Source organism: Coenobita brevimanus, chromosome 81 (genome assembly GCF_032717465.1).
Source record: "Coenobita brevimanus isolate Jiangsu-jjx chromosome 81, ASM3271746v2, whole genome shotgun sequence".
Taxonomy (NCBI): Eukaryota; Metazoa; Arthropoda; class Malacostraca; order Decapoda; family Coenobitidae; genus Coenobita; species Coenobita brevimanus.
This window is the reverse complement of record NC_137034.1, coordinates 1,052,789-1,078,263: the sequence shown is the minus strand read 5'-3', so window position 1 is coordinate 1,078,263 and position 25,475 is coordinate 1,052,789.

The following is a 25,475-nucleotide window of genomic DNA, read 5'->3' as shown; positions in this document are numbered from 1 at the left end:
AAGAATAGGCAAGCAACACTATCAACTCCTTAAGCTCAAGAAACTCTATAGATACGGTACCAGAGGCAGGGAACGAAGGCAGGAAAACTGGGCCTTATTCTCCTAGTGGCCAGGGAAGACGTCGATCCCGCTAGATTAGCCCGGGTATGTTTAGTGACAATATTTTATCGGGCTGGGGTGTACAAGGGCTATAGGTTACGTAAGATACACGCGCTTAGCCGGGGTTATAGCCAGGGATCTAAGGACCCTCAGCAGTAAGTTTGGCTAATGAATTCATATATCCTTCAGTGTGAATTCTCCACTAAATGACTGATTAACATAAGGTCGTTCGTTGCATCAAAGACAGTTCTCCTGCAATCGCCAGGTATATAAATCCACTGATAAGAGGGTTCTTTAAAATGTATTCTAAGTACAAATTTTTCCACTGCACTCTTTACTATGACACTCTTCCTCATCCTCACCTCCCTCTCTCTTTCTTCTCATCTCCCCCTCCCTCTTTCATCCTCACCTCTCTCCCTCTCCTCCCTCCCATCCTCCCCATCACCTGTCTCTCCTCCTCGCCCCCTCACCCGTCCTCCTCCTTCAACCCCCACCCCCTTCTCCCCCTCCATCCCTCCCTTCTACCAGAAGTCAGCTATTGTTACCATCTGCGATAACATTCACGTGGGGCAACAATATAACACCGCGTCCAATAGTCCCTCTGGTGGGGAAGCAAGCAGTGACGCACAAACACCAGACGCACGTATCATGTTTCTCAAGCGTGTTTCACCGTGGCAGGTTCTATCTGATGGCCGGAGAATGCAGGATAGTTGATGCTGCTACGGTCACCCCTTCCCTACCCCTCCCTCCATTCCCTTTCACATATATTAATGGGATTTATATATGCGTATAAATTTAAATCACATTGTGCAAGGAGAATCCCGGAATATAATGATGCTATCTAAATTTATAAACCAAGAGGGGATGCATTCTCCCCGGACCAGCCGTGTTAGAGCCAACGACAATGATCCCTGCTACCGGACTTTCGACGTTGGTGTTTACGGCGGCCGATGAGATGCAAAACAGAGCTGAACCACGCGAGGTATGGAGTCTCAGTCTTGTCAGCCTAAGTCTCCCCATCTCTTCTTTGCCCATCTACTTTACCTAATTCACCTTATTATTCTAGTGTAACTTATGCCTGTCTTATAGCCACACTAACTGCCTGGATGATATACAAGAAAATATTAAGGAACAAGATACGGGAAAATGCTAGTAAGGAAGAGTTGTCTGGGAGCCTCCTTAATCTACAAGAATACGAACAATGGCAGCTCTGAGGATCTGGCTGGGAACAACACCATCCCGGGCATCAATGATAGAACGCTGCAGCCACTGTTCGGTAACTCAGATATCAATGTTAGAATATGACCCGCTCCAGCCAACTGCTACCCCGCGGCTCGGCTCTCAATACTTTATGTCCGATGCCTTACCATAAAATTCAGAGTAAGTAGACCTTGTTGGTTGTTAAGGAAGGGTGTTTACGGTTCAAATGTCTTCCCCCTTCATAACAAAGCCAATGCAATTAAGGGCACGGGTATCGACAGGGAGGTGGGAAGGGTGGGGAACAGTTTGCCACAGAAATTTGTATAGATCCATGACTCTTTAGTGGGTCATATTTGGTAAAGTTTGTTTACTCAGACCTGACAAAGGCCTCTAACCCTTTCTAGCTCTGTTAATGGTGAGGTGTAGTTACAGTGAAGGCTTAATTTCTCTTGTAACCAAGGAGACTCATTCCTACCTCACAAATAAGTGTCTCTAAATTTCATACAGCCATTATAGAGCCTTCAAGTTATGGGTGACCAGTTTCCCTCAGATAAAAATTAATCGTCTATAATAATTCCATGTAGTGAACAGTGAGATATTCAAAACAGAAAACATATTAATGATTAGTTTACCATTTTCATTTCTCTATATTGAAAGTGATAAACAGATAACTACTTACAGGATAACCAAAGGCGTAGCGAATTCCTGTTGCCGACTTCTTCCTTAAGGGCGGTTAGCAGGAAGAGTAGAGGTTTGATAAAGAAAGTACAGTAGGTGAAAGAGATAATGGTGTTAAGAGTGTAAGTGTGGTAGAGAAGATACAATGCGGGAACAGAAAATAGTGTCAGTGTAGTTGTGTGCTGTAGGCTGCGTATTGTTGCTATTATACGGTTTATACTCTAACTTGGCCTAGAAATGCCATCTCTCCATTCTGAATTCTGGCTTGTAGCAACAGATAAACATTGAAATATGATACTATTGTTCTTTGACTCCAACCTGGCCTAGATTTTCGTTCGTTGAAGCTTATTTCACGTAGCTCAGTGACAGATGAAGACAGTGCTACAACTCTAAGGCCTTTCTATGGCACTTCTTCGTGACTAGCAACACATAATAGCATTACTCTCTGGTTACAGGTAGGCATTCGAGAGAGAGAGAGAATTTTAGGCTTGGTTAAAGTAAAAGCGGTGTAGCCACAAAGGAATTCTATAGAAAGGATGTTGGGTTGTAATGCTGTCGTTTCTTGTCACTGAGCTACGTGAAATAAACTGCAACAGAACGGCAGCCTAGGCCAAGTTAAGGTGAAAGGACTATGGTGTCGATATGTGATTTTTGTGGTCGACTGTACAAGATCGCCTCCATGCTGGGCCTGACATTCCTTCCTTCCTCCTCAGGCATAAAAAAAATCCAATTTAGACTCTCCGACCCTCTAATCACACGCAACAAGAAACGCACACAAATCCCTCGACGGGGAGATGGTTAGCACCCGTTGTAGACTCTTGACCCCTTCCCTACGACGAGGTATTATTCTATGTTACTGTCATGGTTTCTATAGATGACGTATATTACCGAAGATTATTTTTTAAAAAGTATTTGCCTTTGATTTTGTTTATATGAAGTGGTTTAATATAGCCTCCATTAACACCACTGCTATGGCGTGTTTTCTAACTTATTCTTGCCATCTATAGACGAATTTATTTTCCTTTGAGGGGTCTGTTAGAAATGGAGGGGTTAGATATAGAGTTAATTAAGCCCGTCGCTAGATGATATATTTTCCTCCATTATACTGTTATTTATTGATGATTTTATTGACCTTATTGGATACTAATTTTAGCTGGAGGATTATAGACAGCCCTCATTAACCCTCTCATTACCTCACTTCTCTTGACCTGTAAACAATATAATAATCAATACGTCACATCTGTACAACCAGGACCAAAAACTAACAGTATGTCTTTGATTTACAAGTAGCATCAAAAATAACTATATCTGATTTACAAGTAGAACCAGTACAACAAACAGTGCATTATCGGTCTACAATTAACAAAAACAATGTGAACAACTGTAAATGATAAACAATACATAATGGACCTACAAGCAACAAAACAATGCCTCATCAACCTACAAGTAAGAAAGACAATGTAAACAAAAACGACATCGGGCTGAACGGGTTAATTCCACACACACCGAAAGAAAAAAAAACTAGAGTGGTGGAAAGTAAGTTAGTGGTCGCCATCTGCCCCTCTCCATATACTGCGCCCTCATTTGCATACACTGGGACCCTGGCCTATAATATCCTGGCTAGATGGACTGAAACACCTCGTTCGCTTCTTGCTTAATTACAAGTCGGGGAACGAAGCACATGGGGCAAGGTGCCACTCCTGAATGCAGCTCTATCTCTAAACCAAAGCAGTATCCAGAAAGCATCTCAACCGATTCTGACGCTAAAAAGTTCTCCTCATCAGCGTACTGTGATCAGAAGGCACATCACTGGACATATTTTTCACGTCAATCAACACCTTAGTTTTGTTTTAGAGTGCTTGGTAGCTTTAGTGAGTCAAGACCAGAGTGTGAGCAAGTGATCCTGCACGCAACTAAAGCCCAAGAACTTTTATGAACAAAGCCTGAACAATTAAGTCCCAAACACGCTGGCTGTTAGCGGTAATGACCAATCATATGTTAGCTTAAAATGGAAGGCCGACTGTGAGAGGGTTTTCTCAGGGCCGTTATTCTTCTCTGTGCAAATGAAGGGAGAATCTGTGTCGTAATTTTCAGCCACACCTGAGCCGGCGTGAGGAAGCGGGTCAGGCGTTTAAGTAGCCGCTCATCTGCATAACTGAAGAAGAAAACATGATATTAAAGCCGCGAGAGAGAGGCCCAGAACCGCCGTAATGGAGGGGCGGTGAAGTTCCCACGCTGGGGTGATGGGGACACACCTCACGAAATAGGCTGACTGTACACATGCCAGAAAATAAGGTCACACACACACACACACACACACACACACACACACACACACACACGAAGACACTCTCGTGTTGAAGGATCTACAAGTACACATAGACAAGTTTAACCCCCTCAGTACGATGGCTCTATTTCATATTTACTTCCACCGGGAAAATCATCACCATCATCATCATCATCATCATCAGGCAAAACACAATTATCAGCAATTACACCATAGATTTTAATAAGACACGATACAGCAATACCAAACACATTTAGCAACACCAACAGCCATCAACAAACGAGTCATCAATTACGGCTGCTACAACATAAATAAACACTAAATATGTATCAAATTTACACGCCAGGCATCATCAAATATTATCAGAAACAAAAACGCCTTTATTGACAAACATACTTGCCTCAACATTAACCATCAATTATAAAAAGGAAAGAAGAAAAGAAAAAGCTGCAGCACTGATCCCTAATACCTGCAACACATTTGTCAACACTTCAACTGCAGCCATTAACAGTTGCAACACTGACCCCTAACTACTGCAACACATTTATTAACACCCCAATTGCAGCTTTAAACAGTTGCAACATTGACCCCTAATTACTGCAACACATTTATCAACACTTCAATTGCAGCCTTTAACAGCAATAATTCTATCACTGAAAATAAGGCAACAACGACCATGAGTAACAAAAACACCTTTCTTGTTAATTACAACTTTCATAGAGGAAAATAGAAAGTAACAACAAAGGCAGTATAATCAAATAAAAGGAAAAAAACTATAAACAACTAAACTAGAGAGAGAGAGAGAGAGAGAGAGAGAGAGAGAGAGAGCGTCAAAGCAGCTTCTACTCTTGCACAAAGCTCATTTCTCACCTTCTCCCTCTTCACCCATCAAAAACTATTTCAGACCTTGACATAACATCGCATTCTAGGGAACATTAGGACTTAGTTTTATTTACTGTTTGTCTCCATGGCCTCCGCACAGTCGATAGGCATTAGTTTAACCCTTTAAGAATAAATACAGATACACTAAGCAATTACAGCCTAAAAAACAATAGCCTGAAGGAATGACAAGAACACAAGTACAGCCACTAACAATTATAATCAATACACGTACTGACAACATCGTCACTTTGATAGCAAGAGAGTTGTAACAAATGACACACACACACACACACACACACTGCTGCAACAATGAAACCAACACTTACACGAGAGAGAGAGAGAGAGAGAGAGAGAGAGAGAGCAACCCCCCCACCACCACCACACCGGATTACCACACCATTCTTTCCTCTCCCAGTATGTTCTTTGTGGTAGCAATTATGCCTCATCTTCTCATCCTGTAATTAACAAGTTCAGATGGTTTCAATATGGCAAGGAAGAAGCCCCCCCCCCCTCTCTCTCTCTCTCGTAGGTAGTGTTTTAGAGAACAAATTAATACTGATACATGCATTCCGTACTAGGATGAACTTAGTATGCGAAAGGAGAGAGAGAGAGAGAGAGAGAGAGAGAGAGAGAGTGTGTGTGTGTGTGTGTGTGTGTGTGTGTGTGTGTGTGTGTGTGTGTGTGTGTGTGTGTGTGTGTGTGTGTGTCGTAAACAACAAACATTCATAACATTACGCCTTCAATAAAATATCATGGATAAAACTTGCCTTCAATTTTCCTGAGGTGTGGCAAGAGTAATTCCTAGGTAAGCAGAAAGAAACCTTAATTGCAGGTTAATTATCCCTTTCGATATTGGTCTCAGGTATTTAATTGGCCAGTTCCATTGCTCCAAGGTATTTATAAGTAATTTAACTGTTCTTCATATTTAATTGCTGGTTTTATTTGCAACAATTAATACTTAAGTTCGAGGACGTCAACTTTTTATCTATCTATCTATCTGCTTGATTTTGCATTTACTGTATCCTGCCCTATTTATTAGCCTAGGAGAGATAATCAGTACTAAAAGGATACTAATGGCTGTATTTAACCTCTTCAGTTCCAAAAGCTTCTTCGACAGAGAATAAAACTGCATGAAGGTACGAAGAACATAACTATAAATACTTGTCCGTCACTGGCATGAAGTAGTTAAATGATTAGCAGCAAACTTTAACTCCTATTCTGTCCAACTCTCTAATCCAAGAGTTAACCGCTACTCCCAGTCCTTCACGTATGCAACAGGTCAACTCTGGAACTGTCTGTCTGTATTTCCTACTTCCTATGACCTCCAGTCTTTTAAAAGCAGTGTGTCTACTGTAGGTATCTCGAAATGAATGGACCTTGAATTTGGCTCCCAGTTACTTCGTTTTCATTTTTTCTTGGAAGGAACAACCTTGTAATCTTCTGGCCTTTGTTTCCTTCTTCCCTGAATAAAGAAAAAAAAGTTCCACGGTAATAATTGAGCTTTTTAACTTCTCATAATAATTAGTTGGCCTTTTTTAGCTGTCCAGGGATGCAAAGGATGATATAGTGCAGGAGGGGCAGTCTCTATACTGTGTTCCTTAACTTCTTCCCTATTCCCTGAAAGACGGATGGTGTACTGCATGAGAAGGGCTCGTATTCTCGGAGGTCAAGTTAGCTCCCTAACACCTCTCCCTTACCAATTTATTTTTGGATACGGCTGGCTAATATCGTTTTGTACGTTGTTTATGTTAAGTGATATTTGAATGAAAAAAGGAACATGGATGAGGACGCAAAGAGTAATAAGCCAAATAAATCGCTTAGCAAGAAGTGTTTGGGAGCTTCCTTAACCGATGAAAATACGGGTCAAGGGCAGTTAATGTTTACAGTTTACCTTGTTTACATCCAGATGGGGCTTCGGCAACAACAACAACTAAAACATCAACATCACTAACATCAACAACAACCACAACCACCGCCACAACCACCACCACCAACAACAACAACCATAAGCAAAAGCCGTGACAATATACTGAAAAACCCAATGTAGACTTTTTTTGCTTTTTCATCGAGGTCTGCCTTTAGCTGAAATAATGGCCTTGAACTAGAAAAAAATAAATAAATGGTCAGCGTACTTAAAGGGCATAGTGTCTAATTACCTGGGCTTAGTGTAATTACCTGCTTACTTTATTTACCTACCAGGATACCTAGTTGCTCCACGATAATTATTTACAAAGTTTGTTATCTCCTGGGCAATTATTTCGTCCTATTTATTCGTTACAAGGTGCTTTACACTCTCAGGCTTCTCTGCGACTCACTCACAACTGGATCGTATGCTATTAGGGAAAAAAATAGTATACCTGGCCTGGCTAAGAACAGGTTAATGGAGACAGTATTAAGGGTCTCTGTTTCCTACGATTTAACCTCTGCTGAATACAATCATCTGGTATTAGCCAGTAAAAAAAAAATTGAAAAAGTGATATAAAGAAAAGATAGAAAAGAAAGGAAAAGAAAAATATAGAAAAGAAGAAAACAGAGAAAGAAAAAGAAAGAAAGAAAGAAGGACAAAAGAAAGAAAAGAAAAAGAAAGCAGAACTGACGCGACCATGAGAGGGTTTTTTGCTTATATTTTTTTCCTCAAGGTAGCTAGTGGTACAAATTTGCTCCATGGTTATCATCTCCTTTTGTGCAATGTTGTATTTTATTCATTCCTTACTATTAACAGACAGCCTTATTTGCGATGCTGCATTTTAGCATTTTCTTACAACTAACAGACAACTTTTTTTGCGATGCTGCCTTTTATCTTTTCTTATTAATATACAGCTTTATTTGCTATGCTGCATTTCATCATTTTCTTACTAACACACAGGTTAATTTTACTTATAAAAGGTGTGTGGAACTGAAGAGATTAAATACTACCTCTAACACGACACCTATGACTTCTAATTAATTCTAACAAACACCAGACGATTATGGCCAGCTTAGAATCTCTCAATTGGAAGACGCTTAACCCTCTGGCCACGAGACAACACTTAAGCTGAATAAATTAGCTTGACAGTAAGTAAAAAGTATGATGGTTAAAATTTGTCAAGGCTTTAATAGTTGCTGGGGACTGTGTTTGACCGTAAGATGAACAGAATATGCCGACCGTAGGAAGAGTGGAATACACAAAATCTCACTCCTACCAGACCATACCATACCATCCCCTAACAACAACAGCAACAAAAACAACAAAAGCAAAAAGAATAATGTGCAAAAACAATAACTACGCAACAACAACATGACTGAAAGGTATCCACATGTAAAACAGATGTCCTCGGGATGACGCAGACTTCTTACTCCTGCTGCTTACAATATTATTCAGCTTAGGAGAGCTAGCTAGTAGTGAAGGGGTTAACGAAGACTAAGTGTAACCTCTCCAGTTAGAAAAGTCTATCCTAAGCTATAAAAAAAAAAAAAAACAATGTGGTGGTATCAAGAGTAAATAATTAAGATGTAATGTACTGAAATAGAGAGAATCAGACTATAATATTGACTTCCACCACGCCACACCACACCACAAACACACCACACTACACTACACTAGACCACACCACACCACAACACAACACAACACGTTACACTACACTACACCAAGCCACCCCACACTAACCAACGTCCAGCAATATCATCAGTGCAGGTGAATTCTCTGGCTTTTCCTGTTGCAACCACTAAAAAAATTTGGTTAAAGAGGAAGTTTGATAATGAGGAGTTAATGAATATTCTCCTGTTCGACGGGCCATTCTTAACAAGGGTCATGTTATCAGGTGACTGCACGAAACATAAAAGACATCATAGATAAAAAATGACACTGTGCTGAAGGAAAGATGAGGAAAGTCAGACCACACCACACGAAACAACTCCACACACCACACCACCACACATCACACCACACCACACCACAAAACTCCACTCCACGCTACTCCACACCACACCACCACACCACACCACCACACCACACACCGCACCACCCAGCCTCCCCACCAACACCATCACTGCAGGTGGACTCTCGCTGGCTTGATCACTGGGGGTTTTATGACTCTCGCCTCTCTCCCTCATTAGTATTCATTTCTCAGATCCGGCCGGAGTGGTCTTGCCGGCCGTAAACCCGCGAGACAATCGGGCGAAATTCCTCGGGTTCTTTGACTCAGCTTGGTTTATAGTGTTAGATTTCCCTCCGTCGGCTCCTTCTTCGGCGCCTCCTCCTGCTGGGGGTGGGTGCGGAGGGCATGTTATACTCTTGATGCTGTCAGATGATTTTATTTGCCTTAAGAAAGACTAAACTTAAATGAGGTCCAAAAATCTTAATTATTTATCCAATATGGTTCTTCTTCGTCATCATTATCTTCAACATTATCTCCATCTTAATCATCATCATCATTACGTTCATCACTGTCTACATCATCATCATCATCATCATCATCTTCACTTTCATCATTATCATCTTCATTACCATCTTCATTTTCATCATTATCATCTTCATCTTCATTCACCTTCATCAGCTTCTTCTTTTCTTCTACCATCAGACGATCTGAATCAACTCAAGAAAGAATTAGGACTGAAAAAGTTGGAAATTCCACATTACTCCTTCAGTTCGACGATGTCTCTAGGCCAGTTACGTTTATGGTATTACATTTTCCTCCATGGGATACTTCTCCCACGCTTCCACATGCTTTACGGTTATATTCAGCTTAGAGGTGATTAATCGTTCTTAAGGTATTAAAAATGGTCCGCATTATAGACAATCCCCTTCAAAAACATACTCCATTTCCCCTTCATTAAAGTGACGTCTTCCATAGTTATCTTCTCCTAAGAACGTGGATGAAGGTTATGTGTTCACTCGCATTTGTCTGTTTGTGTACAAGATATCTAAAAAAGCTGTTACTAGATTTTATTTAAATTTGGTGGATAAGTGGGCAGTCAGTCAAGGAAGGGCTGACTAGACACTGAGGAGGATTCGGATCCGGTTGCAGGAAGAAATAATTTTATTGGCGTTGATGGAGCTACGTGTCCTCTGATACTGTGTAACTGGGCAGAGTGAGACCGTAGAATTAAATGACTAAGAGTTAAAGTGCCCGTCTGGTAAGAAAGAGAAATTACAGAGTTAAATCATAAACTTTATTGGTGTTAGCGGAGGTATGTGCCGTCCGAATGCTTTTTAGTATTATTCATGTTTCCTCCAAACAATTTCAGCCAGCTTAGAAGAGACCAATAGGGATAAAGAGTTAATTCGAAGGAACTTGCTTGGCGGGATCCAAGGAGAGCTTTCTTTGTAGGTTGTAATCATTAGGCAAGTCAGCACAGCAACAAGGATTAACACTACCCTTCCAATATAATTCAGTCAAAGAAAATGAGAACTCGGTAATTTAGGCTGCGTGGGGCAATGTTGTGAGAGGATGCACAAGTCAGGTGGGCTATATAATGATTTGCCAGACATAAGTGTGGTCTCACCCGCCTTATCATACAATTAGCTCTGGCGTTTTTGCACACCCAACCACCACGTCAGCTGTGCAGTACAACTATCCTTTCTTTCTTTGTATTAATGCATATGGGATTATCTGTATTTCTATAGGTTTATTATGTAAAGGAAATACAACTTGAGGACCTCAGTAAATCCTGCTGCTGGAGAAAAACAGAGCATGCATCAATACGACTGAACTTTTAAAGCTCGGTTACGTCATGTTTGGGAGTATAGTGTGAAACAGTGATGCGAAACCTGATGCAACAAAAATATTTTCACATATCAGAAGGTGGAGAAGAATAGGGGACGGATAAATACTCTTCAGTCGTTTTCCAAGACTGATATTCATTCATTAACGTTATCACAGAGATTTCGAGGCCAAAATTACACTATACACTCCATTAACTAATTAAACTGTAATCTCTTTAACTTGGCCAAATTAGGGATCTGCCCGTAATGAAATCAGATTTGTAAGAATATTTTAGCACTGGAATATGATAATGTCACAAGGAAATCCTATGGAAAGTCTAGTCACTATAATGTCTTTTCCTACCACTGAGCTATGTGAAATTAACTACAAAAGCATTAAAATCTGACCCAATTAGAGTAAAATGAATATAATTTACGGTTTCACATTCTTCCTTGGAGGCGTTTTGTCTGCGGCCACCCTTTGCGGGATTAGGGCGTCGGGCTATAGATAGATAGATAGACATTCTTCCTCTATTCATCCTCCTGATATGGCTCTGTGGCCGAGATTTAAGGACAGGGAATCCACTCGTAAGTATATAGATGGCGGTAAACATTCACTCATCACCCATTATGCAATTGTACCCACTGGCCATCTTGACGACGTGAGGGGTATTTCACACAGGGCTACTCTTGTAATGCTTGGAGTACACAATTGTTCTTTGTGTGTGTGTGTGTGTGTGTGTGTGTGTGTGTGTGTGTGTGTGTGTGTGTGTGTGTGTGTGTGAGAGAGAGAGAGAGAGAGAGAGAGAGAGAGAGGGGAGTGAGGGGCGGGCCAGCACACCAACCCTACCCAAACAGGTTATGCACAGTGGGGGTCGCCAGAGCTTCAACCCTGTCTCACCACTGATCCATATGAATCCATCTATTTTTATTATTCTCTCTCTCTCTCTCTCTCTCTCTCTCTCTCTCTCTCTCTCGTTTATCATCATTTCTCCAACTATCATTTCTCTAACTATCAGTAACCCAAAGTGCCCTTCCCCTCCCCTCCATCATATCACACAACACTCGCTCCACAATCATACAGCAAGAATCACCACACTCCTCGCATTCATTCAACCGCAGAGCATCCATCAAAAATCTCTTGCATATATTTGGTCCACAGTAACTACCCTTCCCAGAAAGATATCATTTCATCTTGCTAGACTACAACTTTCCCCTTTTCTACTACGTTATCAACACACATTATAAATCATAAACAAATCACCGTTCCCTCACTGAAAACCTCACCCACACACCACAGTAAATTCACCTTATGCTCCTTATTTTCAAAACAGTCCTTGAATATAAACCTAAACTCGATCCAAATGGCCAGATTTCTCATATATTTTTTGCAAGAAGGCCACCCCCAACATCCTATTCCAATTGTCCTTGCTACTCCAAAATGCTCCTCATATCTACATCCACTCGTTCCTTGGCTAATTCTTACTGTTCAAGAAGTTTTTGTATGCTCTCTCTCTCTCTCTCTCTCAATGTCCAAAATCTTATCTATTCCTCTACCTACCTCCTATTCATCCTCCTACTGCCACCTACACGTAAGTCTTCCTCTTAAAAAGCTGCTCTTAGCTTGATCCACTCATTCCCCTCCTGCTCCCTCTCAGTATCCAAAATCATTTTTCTACCTCGCACTCCTGCCCTTCACACACCTATGAGTGAGTCTCCACCACTAAAATGCTCTCCTGACTTCATTCACTCGTTCCCTTACTAAATCTTACCGTAAGAGGGTAATTTTATTTGTCTTCCTTTTCTTAATATTCAAAACCTTATCTCTTCCCATACCTACTTCACATTCACGTCCTTCCCTCCACCTTTCCACCGACGAGTGTATTTCCCTCTCTAAAACGGTCCCCCCCTCTTTGCCCCTTCTTTCCTTGACTTTACCTTACTGTAACACGAACAATTTTATTTGTCTGCCCTCTCTCAGTACTCAAAATCCTATCTCTCCCTCTACCTACCACCCACTCCCACCTCTCCTTTCACCTACGCATACGACTCCCGCTCTAAAATGCTCCTCCTGCCTTTGTCCGTACGTTCTCTTGACTGACAGGCCGTATGACAAAGGAGTTTCACCCATGTATCTGCCCATCTGTCTTATGGGATTGGAACACCTTGGGGTCGAGGGCGAAGGGTCAGGGTTGGGGAGTGTGGTTGTGTGGGTATGGGTGTGGTTGTGTGGGTATGGGTGTGGGTGTGTGAGGGTGTGGTGAGTGAGGTTGTGTGAGAGTCTGATGAGTGTTGGAATGTGAGAGTGTGATGAGTGTTGGAATGTGAGAGTGTGATGAGTGTTGGAATGTGAGGGTGTGGTGAGTGTTGCTGTGTGAGGGTGTGGTGAATGCTGGAATGTGAGAGTGTGGTGAGTGTTGCTATGTGAGGGTGTGGTGAGTGTTGGAATGTGAGGGTGTGGTGAGTGTTGCTGTGTGAGGATGTGGTGAGTGTTTTGTGTGTGGGTATGGGTGTGGTTCTGTAGGTATGGGTGTGGGTGGATGTAGGGATTTGGTCTGATGGGTGAGGTTGTGTGGGTATGGGTGTGGTACTGTGGGTGTGGGTGTGTGGGGATCTGGTGGCTGTGGTTGTGTGAATATAAGTGTGGGTGTGGGTGGAAATCTGGTGGGTGTGGGTGTGTGGGTGTGGATATGCGTGGTAGGAGAAGTTACTGGTATTGGAAGTGGAATAAGACACAGTATCGGTGGGATAGTGGTAGTAGATGTGCTGGTTACTGATAGGATGTTGGTTGGAGAGATACCGACTACTGGTGTGAGTGGTAGTACTGGAAGAATACAAGTAACAGAGATAATGGTTCCTGGTAGAAGAGATATAATGGTAGGATAATGGTATGAGAGGTACTAGTTACTGGAAGGACAAATAGTACTGACTGCATATTGGTAGGTGAGGTATTGCTTGTTGGTAGTGAGGTAGTACTGATAAAATACTGGTAGAAGAAGCCATGGTTATTGGTAGAGGTAATACTGAGAGGGTACTTGCACGGAGAGGTAGTAATAGTAGAGATACTGGCAAGGTAGTGTTTGGAGAGGTACTGGGTGGAGAAATTATGGCAGTGCTGATGATGGAAAATTGTATCATTCTGGTAGTATTAAAGACACACACACACACACACACATACACACACACACACACACACACACACACACGGAGAGAGAGAGAGAGAGAGAGAGAGAGAGAGAGGAGTAGTCATATTAGAGGTCAAGTTTAGAGACTGGCTTACCTTCGCGCACCTGAGTTTTTTTTTCCCTTCTCCTTACCTGTTTATACAACTAGCTTCTTCCACCTCTTCCTTTCCTCCCACACCATCTCTCTCTCTCTCTCTCTCTCTCTCTCTCTCTCTCTCTCTCTCTCTCTCTCTCCAACATAATGCACTTGTCTGCTAAAGAGTTTGTTCATCTCTGCAGTTTTTCTTTTTGCTTCGTTCTTTTCCTGCCTCTTTGACCCCAGTCCATTCTCATTATTTACTGTTTACATTTACAATCTTTAAAATATTTTTTATTCGACATCTTCGGTGGATATATTATGCTGTGTTGAAACTTGTTGCTGCCGTTCTGCTTCTTTCGTCTCTCTCTCTCTCTCTCTCTCTCTCTCTCTCTCTCATCATCGCTTTGTACCTTAATTATATCTCCACATCTCCTCTTTATCTCCAAAATCTCCATCTTTTTCTCCCCCAGGTCTCCAGTGTATCTACGTTCGTTAACCTCATCAGTACCTGAACGTCTTTTTTTTTACTCTTACGGTACGGGAACTTCATTTAATTTTTTTCTTATTGTTCTGGGATGATTTCTGAGTTTGGTGCTAGACAGGGACGCCTTCACGTGATGGCACCGATATAATAGGGTGGTTTCACAGCCTGGTTATGTACACGTCCCTCATCTGCTTCCCCGACCCCCAGAAGAAGGGTGTTTAGACCGCAAGAACAGGGCAACTTAAGCGTGCACTCCACAGGGTTCACGTTTCATATGAACCTAAGGCCAGAACAATAACTGGAAAAAGAACACCCTAAACATGAACAACTGAATTTGAAAGAACACCATAAACAAGAACAACTGGAACACCCTAAACATGAACAACTGGAATTGAAAGAACACCCTAAACAAGAACAACTGAGTCTGAAAGAACACCCTAAACATGAACAACTGAATTTGAAAGAACACCCTAAACATGAACAACTGAAAGTGAAAGAACACTCTAGACATGAACACTGAATGGCAGAAAACCCTAGTAAAAAAGGAATTAGCGAAACTATATATAATCCCTTAATTCCTATATCTTTCTCCTGAATTAAATAAAATCGACTGGATATGGAAAAAATACAACAAAATACGTGATTGTGGCGAGAAGGGTTTGGGATTTCGTAAGCCCCTTATCTGTTTCTTTAAGCTCCTGTTCCATCACTTTGTACCCTACTCATTTTTCCTGTCTCCTCGTTATCTCCAGAATCTCCTTCACTTTTATTTACTTTCTTTCCACATTAACCAAAGAAGACCAAATATAGTGTGTCCCTCCCTTACTTACTCCTTAATCCCTCCTTCACTCCCCCTCTCCCTCCCTCCCTCATTCACTCACCCACTCATTTTTGTACCGTTTTGTAGTTGGGATCCAGGTCACATGAGGGTTAAGATGAAGGGTGGGAGGAATACATATATGCATACGAGTACATACACACATACATACGCATAGGTAGACATTATAAGAGTAAAGTCGACCGTGTACCTGTGTCGTGAAGGACAAAGGGGTAGGAAACACACACACACACACACACACACACACACACACACACACACACACACACACAGACACTAGTCGAACAGCACCTGTGTCATGTCAGAACAGTTGTTTATATGAAAGAACACTCGGCAATTATCCTTACTGGGAAGGCCTGTGAGCCAGAAAGGCGTCATTGAAGTGCTTATAATTGATGATTTATTGTATCCTTCCCCTTACAAAACTGCAGGGGTGAGTGCGGCTATCAAAAGTGTCCCTTGTCTTGCTTCGTTCTATTTGCATCTTTGTATCAGTTAAGGGTTTCGTCACAGTCACTTCTCCACTTTCGTCCCCCTGCTCTTTCGCTTTGTACCCTCGTCATATTTCTAACTCCTCTTATCTCTGGATTTTTTTTTTTTCATATATTCTCGTACCTACCTAGATGTTCATTGTGGATATCATCAACGCTGCTTTTCTGTTCCTTTCTGTTTTTGTCTCCCCTTTCTCCGTTTCGTCCTCTAGCTGATTCTTTTCCATCTTCTCGTTTTTATTTCTATAATATTTTTCATCCCTTTCTATCCCCTTTCTTCATCCGCTCTCTTACTTCAGTCCCCATCTCGTCTCTTCAAGTTTCGTCTCTTCTCTACTGTTCTATTTTCTTCTCTTCTTCCCATCTCTTTCCTTCCGTTTTGGACCTGCTTCACTTCTTCCATCTCCTCTTTATCTCCTGAGTCACTTTCGTCCTCTCCTATCCCCCTTTCTCTCCTTCACCATCTCTTTTTCCTTTTTCTTTTGCTTTCCCTCTTTCTCTTCAGTCACAGCTAATTCCTTGTCCATCTCGCCTTCATCTCCAGAATCATTTACACCGCTTTTTTTCCTTCCATTCTATCCTATTCCTGTCTATTATTGCCCTTTTAATCTTCCATTTCTCTTACACTTCGTTCACTCCTTCTTTGTATTCAAATTTCCACTCTTGTGTCCATCCTCTCCTCCATCCCACACTTAATTGTCGCTCATTTGTTTTCTTTTGCCTTTCTCTTACGTTTCTTCATTACCTCTTACTTCCAAAACCATTTCCCCATTCCTTTCAGTCCCTCTCCCCTCTCCTCCATCATCTGTCACTCCCGTGCTTCCTTTCCTCCTCCTCCTCCTCCGTTTCTCCATCTCCTCTTTACATTCAGAATTATTTGCCCCCTCCCTTCATACCTCCTTCCTCTCCCCAAGCCTCTCTACCATTGTCACTCTGTTTCCTCCCTTTTCATTTCCATTTTCTTCATTTCCCCTTTCCTTTCTCTCTGTTTTTCGTCTTATCTTTGTCCTTTTTCTGTTTCTTTACTTCTCCCATCTCACGTTTCTACAATTTCGTTCAGTCTCTCATATAATTTTTCTCCTTCCTTCTTTCCATCCTACCGCTTCTCCTCCATCCTCTCTGTCATAATCCCAAACTGTTCCCTTACTTCCTTTTTCTTCATTTCCTCCTTACCTCCAGAATCGTTTACCCCGTCCTTCCTTACCTTCTCCCTCTCCTCAGTCTAACGTTGCTCTACCGTTTCTTTTTCTCTTCCGTTTCTCCATCTCTATCTCCAAAATGATGCGTCTCCCTCCCTTCCTACCCTCCCTCTCTCCTTCACTCACTGTTGGTCTTCTGTTTTCTTTTCCTCCTTGTCCTCCGTTTCTACATCTTTTATCTTCAGAGTCATTTTTCCCCTCCCTTCGTACCCAAGCCTTCTCCACCACCCAATGTTGCTCTTCCGTTTCTTTTCCTCTTCCTCCTCCGTTTTTCCATCTCCTCTATCTCCAGAATCACCCCCCCCTCCTTCGTCTCCTCCATCCTCTCTATCAATACATCTCTATGTATTAATCATCATCTCTGTCTACTTCTCCATCCATCCGTCTCCCTAACTAGCGGGTCCGTGTGGGAGGGCGCCGGGTCTGAGTTTACACCGTGCCTCACTTACGAATGCTGGGGGGAGATGGATGGTCCTGCTTGTTACTGCGAACTGGCCTCATTACCCGCCTGTGTCAATAGCGTGATCTGTGAGCCTGGCAATGGATGGCTGCAAAAACCCCACGCCAGGGAGAATGGTGGGATGAGCATTACAGGTGCGGCCATGACAAGGGAACGAGAGATGAATGCGCTGCTCACTCACTCTTATATAAATCGCGTCATAATTCCCAGTCAGCCCTCGCATGCAAACTAAAATAGGTGTTCCCTCCAACGATGCAAATTATTCAGTAATTTTTCACAAATTATTTCGGGTTGGGCCACCGTTATTTATGGGGAAAGGCACGCTATCATTAATGAAGACAGACTATAATTCCGGTGTGATGTAGACGAGGGGTGATTTCTCAATTCCCCCTCCCGGCTCATACCACCGACCACACTACGCCACACCACACCACACCACCTCAGCGGATGTGGCTCAGGATGTGACGTTTTGCCATAGAATTTGCCACATCTTTGGTAATATGAGAAATTGTGATAACTCATTGAATCTGGTACCATTTCTTCCTAGTTTTATATTGCTTGGGGGAGACTTTTCGACCTAGAGAAAATAGCATTGCCTTAACTCACTACTACTACCATTACTATTACTACCACTATTATTACTACTACTACTACCATTACTACTACTACTACCACCACCACCACCATTACTACTAGACCATGACTATGACTACTACTATTACTACTACTATCACTGCTATATAATTTTAAGGTAAACGAGAGCGTCTTATGGTAACCTGATTACAATGAAAAAAAAAAAAAAAAACGCGGCAGTAAGATGGTGACAAATGGCAACTTCTTTAATGTGTTACCATAAATAAAACTGGAGCCACACGTTACTAAATCCCTGACCAGATTATATGCACTGTAATCCTAATATTTTCTCCATTCCGGTGACGCACCTTTATTTATTTATGTATTTATTTATTTATTACTCTCTCCAGGACACTAACCACCTTAAAGCAGGTTTCTCGAGCGGATGGGTCTATACAGGGTGTCTCAGAAAATTGTCTACACTTTATCATTACTGTCTTGACCTCTGTGGAGAAAACTATGAATATTTTGAAAACCAAGTGACAATGCGCGGTATTCTAGTGCGGTTAGGAAGCTTAGTAACACCTCTTCCTTACCGATTCATTTCCGATTCTACTCCGTTTCTAGATTCTCGTGTGTTATTCACGCAATCTATGTCGATATTGAAAAGCCATAAGATACAAACCAGGGGACACTAATGAGCAACTTGGGAAATAAATCGTTAAGGGAGAGGTGTTAGGAAGCCTCCTTACCCGTCGAGAATACAGGCCAATATGTGTGTGTGAAAATGATGCCCCACAGAATTATGGTACTCTTCGCCTGCTGGCCATTTATTTCCTGATTAATTACACTGCCCTACTGAGAACGTCCTTACATTATTCCAAGACGACCTCTACATATAACCTTCATTGTCCTCTTTACTGCTAGACGTCCACACCCCCTCCCCAGATCAATATACCTGCCTAGCAATTACAAGAGAATAAATGCGTGTTTGGAAGGAAGAAGTTAACTGAAGAACCTAACAATGAGAGCCCAAACAGAAATCAGGATAAGTGTTCTAACCTTCTCGCTACTACTGGTACACTCAGGCATTTTAGACAGTCCAACGCTAGACGATTTTCTTAAGCTGAGATGAATCCTAGCAGCCCATTGTTTACCCCGTTCACTATGATGACGCACTTCCATCCATTCATATTACAAGACGATTATATTCAGCTTCAGGTTTTTCGAAGGCGAGAGGTTTGATATCGCTTCCATTAACCCTTTCAGTATGAGACGTCTTTCCTAAGCTGAACATAACCATCAAGTATAGCATGAACAAAGCACTGAAAATACGGCAGGGGTTAAACACTGGAGTAAACCTTTGGCTATTGTTGGTTCTCGAAGGAATGTGATAATGAAAACATCAGACGATAATGTACAACAGATATAAATCCTGGCAGTCAAAGGCTTTAAAACCGGAGTAAACATTTCGCTGCTCTTGGTATGCGTTCGAATTTACTTAGGAATACACCACACGATTTTGCTTAGCTGAGAAGAATCCTACCAGTCAAAGAAATCAGAGAGGAGGGTAGAAAATTCGTCATCAAGTTCTCGATGCTTGCATATGAAGGAAGAAATAGGTACGAGTGACACGGATTCAACAGACAACTGTGTGACTAATAGGAAGAACGCAGAAATAAAGAATACAAACACAACAGCCTGAGCAAAACGAGCAGACAGCAGCACCTACTCAGAATTCATGACCAACGCACAGACAGCCAAACAAAGGAAGGGAGTATGTTTATGTCTTGGGACCATATCATCGTCGTGTTAAGTCTTTCTATACGGTACCATCATTTTATTCTTTTCTTGTTGCACTATATGGCCAGACTAGTTTCTGGGCTTAGAAGAGAGTTTTAGTTGTAGTGAAAATAATGAAGGCTAAATCTACCCACTCCTACTTAAAAAGTCTTGATGAAAGAATAATAAAAAGACCACCTCATTCAAGGAGATAAAAGCTCCACTTCTAATTACTACATATCCAAATTTGGCAAATGTGAACTAGCACATTACTTACGTAAATGTTTGCCCATCTTGAAAAAATGGCAAATAAACTATAGCCCTTTTACGCTAACTTGGCCCAAATTTTCGTCTTTTTGAAGCTATTTCACTTAACACAGTGGCAGAAAAAGAAATGCTATGGCTCTACACCCTTTCCACAACGCTTCTTCATGACTGGTACCCTAATCCAGGTTTAATCTATTGCCACAACCCAGCATTTATGATGGAAGGACAGCGATTATTTGCCAAGTTAAATGATTACAGACAATATCACGGTGAAATATGTGTGACTTGAACAGAGAGACCATTTGCTGTCAGGCTCTTAGAACTCTTGGAAGGCCTGTAAGTACAATTAAATGACGGCAGTGGAAAAAGGGACGATCTAGGACGGTCCAAGATCGGCCCTGTGAATATCGTTGAAGGTCTGGGGGGTGGGTGGGTTGCAGACGGTTAATTTCACTACAGTTCCTCAGTAAATCAGTAACCTAGTGACAAAGGTATTTCTGGGCTGGCCCCCTACTAACAAGAGTCCAACAATAAATCACTTCAATAAGGAGGACTTGTTAGAGAAACTTCTGCGTCCACAAACCTTGGAACTGGAGGGAAAGGTAAATGGTTCATTTTGTTTTTCTGTAGGATTATGACACTACAGTAAATAGCACTCTCGCTTGAGCTATCTATTGATTATTACATCTTAACTATGCTCTTGTATGCTGCTTGCCTCTTTAACCCCTTCAGTCGGATGACGTTTCTTTTTAAGTACTCCACATTCTGTGTAGTTCTTATTGATAATGTAGATTTTTTTTTTCTTGGGCGGGGGGTAGGAGATGAAGGAGAAAGATCTAGAAGGCTGGCATTCGAAGTCCGTTCGAGATGGAGACTTGAAATTTTCAGGAATAATGTATCTTGGCTTTTTTTGGCACATTTTTTTTTTTTCTAGCACCAGCGCCGCACTAGCGCCCTCTAATTTTTTTTTTTTAATTTCAGCTCTACTGCACAGCAAAAACTACCGAATCGATTGCTTTGCAAATGTTGCAGTATGCAGGTCTATTCGTCAACATATACAAGTGCACCTGGGTATTGATACTGAGATCCAACAAACACTTTTTTGAGATACTGAGGAAAATCCAAATGGTCGCCTCATGCCTGAAAGTGCTACATTGGAAAGTATTTGGCAGATTCTCACCAAACTCGGTGGTAATGTTGTGGGTCATGAATGAACATGATCTGCAAAATATAAATGACCTCGACCTTGATCTCAAGGTCACGTCAAAATCCGAAAAAAAAAAAAAAAAAATAGTCATACCAAGGCCCTTAATATCAGACCTACAATGATAAAAATATTTTCATCAAGAATGTAAAGTTTTTGAAAATTACTTCAGCAATTTCAGAATTCTAGTTCTACTTTATTACTGATACCTCCAAACGATATTATTCTGTTATGGAGAGACTTTTCAAACTAAAGGAGTTGCATATTAATTTACCCCTTTACTAAGAGAGGTTTCTCCAAAGCCGAATAAAACTGCCTGGTGAAGAGTAAAACAGTAAATTGAAGAGATTTATAGTGACAAAGACGGGATAAATAATACAAAAGGAATTATAAATCCGCTACATGCATAAATAAAATGGTAAGAAAAGGTGTTGGGGTGGCTAACTAGACGACAAATTTACAACAGGAGACGAAGCCAGGGTTCCAGATTGAACATAATGAGAAAAATACAGTGACTGATGGCAACTATTAACAATCATTGCCAGGGAGATACAGGGCAGGGCCAGAGGAAATGTGTGTGTGTGTGTGTGTGTGTGTGTGTGTGTGTGTGTGTGTGTGTGTGTGGTGTGTGCGTGCATGTATGCGTGCGTGTATGTGCAAGCGGCTGTGTGCGTGTGTGCGAGCCAACCCACCACTGCTGATTATCTTAATAACCGGAATCCTTAACTTAGCCCAATCACACGCTGCAACCAATCGCGCGACGCTTCCCATTACCCTCTGTCGGGATGGCGGCCACGATCATCCGGTAATGAAACTCTCCACCGAATTTATAAACGAGCTTAACCAGTCTTACAGCTGCTGGAGAGGGACGCCTTCACTAGATGGCACCGATTGGACGGGGTGGTGGAGCTGCCTGGCTATACAAGCGTCCCTCAGACCCCCCCTTATCCCCGCATAGGAGGATGGTGAACTGTAGGAAATGACAACTTCAGCCCCCAGTCCATCGGGTTCACGTTCAGACGAGCTTGGGGAAGTAATTTCTATACTCTTTTCACCTGAACTTGGCCCAGATTTTTGTCCTTAAACCTCATCTCTCGTAGCTCGAGACGGGATAAGGCAATACTACCGCTCTACGTCCTCTCCTTAGCACTTCCTCGTGACTAGCATAGTATTCTAGTGTCAAATTACTGCCACAATTCAGCATTCCAGGTGGAGAGATGGCAATTTTAGGCCAAGTTAAAGTGAAAAGGGTATAATGCAACTATTTCCACTCCCACAGCACATGCAAGTCTTCATTACAGTTGAATACAGTATCGTCAAAGGGTGTTTAGTTTGTTTGTTTATCTTTATTGCAGTATTTAATCTAGTTTAGTCTTTTAAGTGTCTGGCAGCTGGATGAGTGAAAATAAAAGTCCAGACATGCAATCCAATACACAGCTTAAGTTTGAGATTGTTTATAAATACGGTGCGGTGCCTAATGATCGACTTCCATCCCGGTATATTGGAGCAACGGGGTCATTAAACTGCAAGTCGTATTCATAAACGCTCTTAAACTTAAATTCTGTATAATATTCTTCGTCTATACATCCGTCTGCACTCCTATTGCAACCAAACACTTCACAATTAAAATGGAATTACAGTAAAACACACACACACACGCACACACGTACACGCACACGCACACACGCACACGCACACACACACGAGGAAAAACACGGCGATCTGCACTGACAAGTGGCTATTTGGAAGTTATTTATCATGTGAATTAAGATGCTTTATAAATTCAAGCCTTGCGATGTATATGCAATGCCTTCCCTCATTCTAATGCCTTCCCTCGCTCCAATGCCTCGTTTCAATGCCTTCCCTCGCACCACTGCCTCGTATCAATGCCTTCCCTCGCACCACTGCCTCGTCCTAATGCTTTCCCTCGCTCCAATGCCTCGTTCTAATGCCTTCCCTCGCTCCAATGCCTCGTTCTAATGCCTTCCCTCGCTCCAATGCCTCGTTCTAATGCCTTCCCTCGCTCCAGTGTCTCGTCCTAATGCCTTCCCTCGCTCCAATCCCTCGTTCTAATGCCTTCCCTCGCTCCAGTGTCTCTCTCTAATGGCCTCCCTCGCTCGTACCGTCAAATTACCGTGCGTCTGCCTGAACAATCTTGCCCTCGGATTTTCACTTATAACATCCAGTGTCATCTTAGCGTTTGATTGTGGATATTATGCGTGGCTGGAAGCGCACCGAGGTCTGCCCAGTTTTATTATTGTGCGCAGTCTGTGTGCTCCTTGGGGTAATGGTAAGGGACGCTGCCACCTTGACGATCACCATTCCGCTTGCTGTGTGTGTGTGTGTGTGTGTGTGTGTGTGTGTGTGTGTGTGTGTGTGTGTGTGTGTGTGTGTGTGTGTGTGTGTGTGTGTGTGTGTGTGTGTGTGTGTGTGTGCGTGTGTGCGCGCGCGCGCATGAATTTTACTTTTCCCACTCACCGCCATAAATTTAAAATCCTCTCCTTTTCCCCTCCCGTCCCTCCCCTTAGCCTCCAGTTTCCCCACTGTCAGCTCGTTCCTTAACTACATCTTACTTTGTCTGGTGTCCTTCGATACGATTAATTTTCGTTCTTCCTAAAGCGGACATCACACGGTGCATCGTATGAGGTTTGCCAAGGAAGCGAGAGTAAATGGGCATGTTATCGTGGTAAATGTTGACGGGATCCTCGGCAAGCCTAGAATCCGTTTGGACGGATTCTCGCCCATCATACGAGGTACAAAACAGTGTGACAACTAGACGACTCAACAGATAATATTTCGTGTTATAGCACTGATCTTCTAACCAAGCATAGAATATTTAAAAATATTTTAAATATACATTAATAATCATGAAAGCCTTAAAGAGTAAATATTTCATGCATTGATGAACACTGTGATGATGTCAATAAAATAATCATGTGTTTACAATTGGAGACTCGGCTGCCGGACGCATCACTTGGCTAACACAACAAAGGAGAACAGTACCTCTGTGCAATACACTATCTTCAGCACCCATACAGCTTCATTAGTGAAAATACGATCCCGTCTGTTTATATACAATGCTGCTGCTTCTTCTTCTCTACTGAGTCGGCGGTCGCATTCCAATGACCTTGACTGGGTACAAGCGAGACGGGCTGTGGCAACAGTTTGAGAAGCGCCGTCGCTGACGATTAAAGGAATGTGTGTAAGGTCTGTGTCTGATTCTATGGAACTTCCTCGGCAAACCTCATACCAGGTACCGTGTGACAACGTCGTTATAGTCCTTTCTTTCTTCCTCCCCGTACCCACAATTTCCCACTTCTCCTTTTATCTATGCGACAGGTTAATGCTGACTTGTTTGTCATTTATGGAAACTTTGTCAATACTCAATATCAACTACCGGTTCAAGCAAATTAAGGTTTAAAACGTAAAATAAACTGTTGAGGAAGAATGCATGTTATTTATGCATAGTGCATTATTACCAAAAGAATATCAATAACGAAAGAAATTTAAATACTAATAATTTAAGAGAACATTAAAGAGTCAGAAACAAAATAAATAAAAAATGAAGTGTACGTTATTGTTGCATTTTGTATCGGTAATCAAAAGTCACTAATAGCACATAGGAAAATATTAAGAAGTAACAGACAAAATACATCGATGAGGAAAACTTCATTTTTTATCAATGCATTGACACTCAAAGGATTTTATCTGCCTTTAAGAGAATAGGCCAATTAATGTAAAACACTTAAAATAAATCATCAAGGACGTCTATGTCGCTGAAACTCTCAATACAAAAAAAAATATATATATACCAATACCATACAAAAGAATATTAAGCTGACAAAAAATAAATTGCCAAAGAAGAGTGGAATTGTGCCACTACTCAAAATCAGTAACATACAAAACATCCTAACGCGTAACACGAATAAATATCGCCAGGGAACTGTGTATATAACTGAAATTGCGTCAATACGGTACTAAAAAATTATCAGTAACACACAAGAGAGCATGAGGGAGTAACAGGCAAAAGAGATCGCCAAGGAAGAGTACATTATTGAAATTGTCACTACTCAAAAAATAT